Raw genomic sequence first — 4,721 nt, 5'->3', positions numbered from 1 at the left:
CTAAATTTGGAATCTTTCTAGAGAAGGAGTTTCTCTCGAAAGAAGTGAGTGGGAGGAAAGTAGAACTTGATGAGGTAACTGTACCTGCTCCCTTATTGGAAAGTAGTTCATCACAGAAACCGGTTCCTGTGACACTACACCAATTAGTGAGGAAGTTAATGATGATGATCATGAAACTTCAGATCAAGTTGTTACTGAACCTCGTAGGTCAACCAAAGTAAGATCTGCACCAGAGTGGTACGGTAATCCTGTTCTGGAGGTTATGTTACTAGACCATGACGAACCTACGAACTATGAAGAAGCGATGGTGAGCCCAGATTCCGCAAAATGGCTTGAGGCCATGAAATTTGAGATGGGATCCATGTATGAGAACAAAGTGTGGACTTTGGTTGACTTGCCCAATGATCGGCAAGCCATTGAGAATAAATGGATCTTCAAGAAGAAGACTGACGCTGACGGTAATGTTACTGTCTATAAAGCTCGACTTGTTGTGAAAGGTTTTCAACAAGTTCAAGGGATTGACTACGATGAGACTTTCTCACCCGTAGCGATGCTAAAGTCTGTCCGAATCATGTTAGCAACTGCCGCATTTTATGATTATGAAATTTGGCAAATGGATGTCAAAACTGCATTCCTGAATGGATTTCTGGAAGAAGAGTTGTATATGATGCAACCAGAAGGTTTTGTCGATCCAAAAGGAGCTAACAAAGTGTGCAAGCTCCAGCGATCCATTTATGGACTGGTGCAAGCCTCTCGGAGTTGGAATAAACGCTTTGATAGTGTGATCAAAGCATTTGGTTTCATACAGACTTTTGGAGAAGCTTGTATTTACAAGAACATGAGTGGGAGCTCTGTAGCATTTCTGATATTATATGTGGATGACATATTACTGATTGGAAATGATATAGAATTTCTGGATAGCATAAAGGGATACTTGAATAAGAGTTTTTCAATGAAGGACCTCGGTGAAGCTGCTTATATATTGGGCATCAAGATCTATAGAGATAGATCAAGACGCTTAATTGGGCTTTCACAAAGCACATACCTTGACAAAGTTTTGAAGAAGTTCAAAATGGATCAAGCAAAGAAAGGGTTCTTGCCTGTGTTACAAGGTCTGAAGTTGAGTAAGACTCAGTGCCCGACCACTGCAGAAGATAGAGAGAAGATGAAAGATATTCCCTATGCTTCAGCCATAGGCTCTATCATGTATGCAATGCTGCGTACCAGACCTGATGTGTGCCTTGCTATAAGTTTAGCAGGGAGGTACCAAAGTAATCCAGGAGTGGATCACTGGACAGCGGTCAAGAACATCCTGAATACCTGAAAAGGACTAAGGATATGTTTCTCGTTTATGGAGGTGACAAAGAGCTAGTCGTAAATGGTTACGTCGATGCAAGCTTTGACACTGATCCGGACGATTCTAAATCGCAAAACGGATACGTGTTTACATTGAACGGTGGAGCTGTCAGTTGGTGCAGTTCTAAACAAAGCGTTGTGGCGGGATCTACGTGTGAAGCGGAGTACATAGCTGCTTCGGAAGCAGCAAATGAAGGAGTCTGGATGAAGGAGTTCATATCCGATCTAGGTGTCATACCTAGTGCATTGGGTCCAATGAAAATCTTTTTTGACAATACTGGTGCAATTGCCTTGGCGAAGGAATCCAGATTTCACAAGAGAACCAAGCACATCAAGAGACGCTTCAATTCCATCTGGGATCTAGTCCAGGTGGGAGACATAGAAATTTGCAAGATACATACGGATCTGAATGTTGCAGACCCGTTGACTAAGCCTCTTCCACGAGCAAAACATGATCAGCACCAAGGCTCCATGGGTGTTAGAATCATTACTGTGTAATCTAGATTATTGACTCTAGTGCAAGTGGGAGCTGAAGGAAATATGCCCTAGAGGCAATAATAAAGTTATTATTTATTTTCTTATATCATGATAAATGTTTATTATTCATGCTAGAATTGTATTAACCGGAAACATGATACATGTGTGAATACATAGACAAACAGAGTGTCACTAGTATGCCTCTACTTGACTAGCTCGTTGATCAAAGATGGTTATGTTTCCTAGCCATAGACATGAGTTGTCATTTGATCAACGGGATCACATCATTAGGAGAATGATGTGATTTACTTGACCCATTCCGTTAGCTTAGCACACGATCATTTAGTATTCTGCTATTGGTTTCTTCATGACTTATACATGTTCCTACGACTATGAGATTATGCAACTCCCGTTTACCGGAGGAACACTTTGTGTGCTACCAAACATCACAACGTAACTGGGTGATTATAAAGGTGCTCTACAGGTGTCTCCAAAGGTACTTGTTGGGTTGGCGTATTTCGAGATTAGGATTTGTCACTCCGATTGTCGGAGAGGTATCTCTAGGCCCACTCGGTAATGCACATCACTTAAGCCTTGCAAGCATGGAAACTAATGAGTTAGTTGTGGGATGATGTATTACGGAACGAGTAAAGAGACTTGCCAGTAACGAGATTGAACTAGGTATTGAGATACCGACGATCAAATCTCGGGCAAGTAACATACCGATGACAAAGGGAACAACGTATGTTGTTACTCGGTTTGACCGATAAAGATCTTCGTAGAATATGTGGGAACCAATATGAGCATCCAGGTTCTGCTATTGGTTATTGACCGGAGATGTGTCTCGGTCATGTCTACATAGTTCTCGAACCCGTAGGGTCCGCACGCTTAAAGTTTCGATGACAGTTATATTATGAGTTTATATGTTTTGATGTACCGAAGGTAGTTCAGAGTCCCGAATGTGATCACGGACATGACGAGGAGTCTCGAAATGGTCAAGACATGAAGATTGATATATTGGACGACTATATTCGGACACCAGAATGGTTCCAGGGGTTATCGGATATATATACCGGAGTACCGGGAGGTTACCGGAACCCCCCCCCCCCCGGGGGGGTTTAATGGGCCTACATGGGCCTTAGTGGAGAAGATAGAGGCGGCTAGGGCAGGCCGCGCGCCCCCTCCCCCTCTAGTCCGAATTGGACAAGGAGGGGGCTGCGCCCCCCCCCCTTCCTTCCTCTCTCTCTCCTCTTTCCCCCTTCTCCTAATCCAACAAGGAAGGGAGGGAGTCCTACTCCCGGTGGGAGTAGGACTCCTCCTGGCGCGCCCCTCTCCTGGCCGGCTGCCTCTCCCCCCTTGCTCCTTTATATACGGGGGCAGGGGGGCATCCCAAAGACACAACAATTGATCATTGATCTTTTAGCCGTGTGCGGTGCCCCCTCCACCATAGTCCACCTCGATAATATCATAGCGGTGCTTAGGCGAAGCCCTGCGTCGGTAGAACATCATCATCGTCACCACGCCATCGTGCTGACGAAACTCTCCCTCAACACTTGGCTGGATCGGAGTTTGAGGGACGTCATCGGGCTGAACGTGTGCTGAACTCGGAGGTGTCATGCGTTCGGTACTTGATCGGTTGGATCGTGAAGACGTACGACTACATCAACCGCGTTGTGCTAACGCTTCCGCTTTCGGTCTACGAGGGTACGTAGACACACTCTCCCCTCTCGTTGCTATGCATCACCATGATCTTGCGTCTGCGTAGGAATTTTTTTGAAATTACTACGTTCCCCAACACATACCCTCCGATACTAACCATAGATTCATCAAAATAAGAAACAATACACGAAAAACAGAATCTGTCAAAAACAGAATAGTCTGTAGTAATCTGTATCAAATGCAAACTTTCTGTAACTAAAAAATTCTACCAAAATAGGACGACCTAGATAATTTGTTTATTGATCTACTTCAATTGGAATCAGTATTTTATCACGTTCTGGTGATTTTTAACAATTGTTTTCGTGAGTAGAAAGTTTCTGATTTTTTCAGCAAGACCAAATAACTATCATCCAAGAAGATCCTATAGGTTTTACTTGGCACAAACACTAACTAAAACATAAAACCACATCTAACCAGAGGATAGATCAAATATTTATTACTAAACAGAACCAAAAATCAAAAACAAAAATAAAATTGGGTTGCCTCCCAACAAGCGCTATCGTTTAACGCCCCTAGCCAGGCATAAAGGCAAGGATAGATCTAGGTATTATCATCTTTGGTTGGTAATTCTTCAATAGAACACTTGTTACCCTTAGGAGTTTCCTTCTTTTTATTAATGATCAAACTCCTAGGCAAGAAATCAATAAATTCATTTGTAGTAAAAGGTTCCTTAATGAAAGCGAAAAAGTTGGGGTGAACACTTATTGATTTGAGATCCGTGTTTTCCTTACTAGAAGATTTACCCTTATTTTTAGGAACATACATAAATTTGGCAACTTTGATAGTAGGAGGATTTGGAGTATTTTTCACGGATGAAAAGTCAGACCCTAAGTTGGTAATAATATCCTCAAGTTTACCAATTCTTGTGGAATCTTGATCTATTCTTTCGTTAACTATAGGTTCCTTTTCTTTAAAAAATTTAAGAGTAACTCCTACCTTAGACCCATATTGAGTAATTTGGTTGTGGATCTTTTTATCCAAATTTTCAATCAACTCTACAGTGGCCACTTTATTTTCAATAATTTCAAGCCTTTGCATCACATGTTCCAAAGTTAAAATAGTTCCATTAACCAAAAGAGGTGGTGGGCTAAACAAATCTATCATAGCATTATAAGAATCAAAAGTATGGCTACCCAAGAAATTCCCTTGAAGAGGAAAGGGTGATGCAG

Source organism: Aegilops tauschii, chromosome 3 (genome assembly GCF_002575655.3).
Source record: "Aegilops tauschii subsp. strangulata cultivar AL8/78 chromosome 3, Aet v6.0, whole genome shotgun sequence".
NCBI lineage: Eukaryota > Viridiplantae > Streptophyta > Magnoliopsida > Poales > Poaceae > Aegilops > Aegilops tauschii.
Note: the sequence above shows the minus strand (reverse complement) of the source record.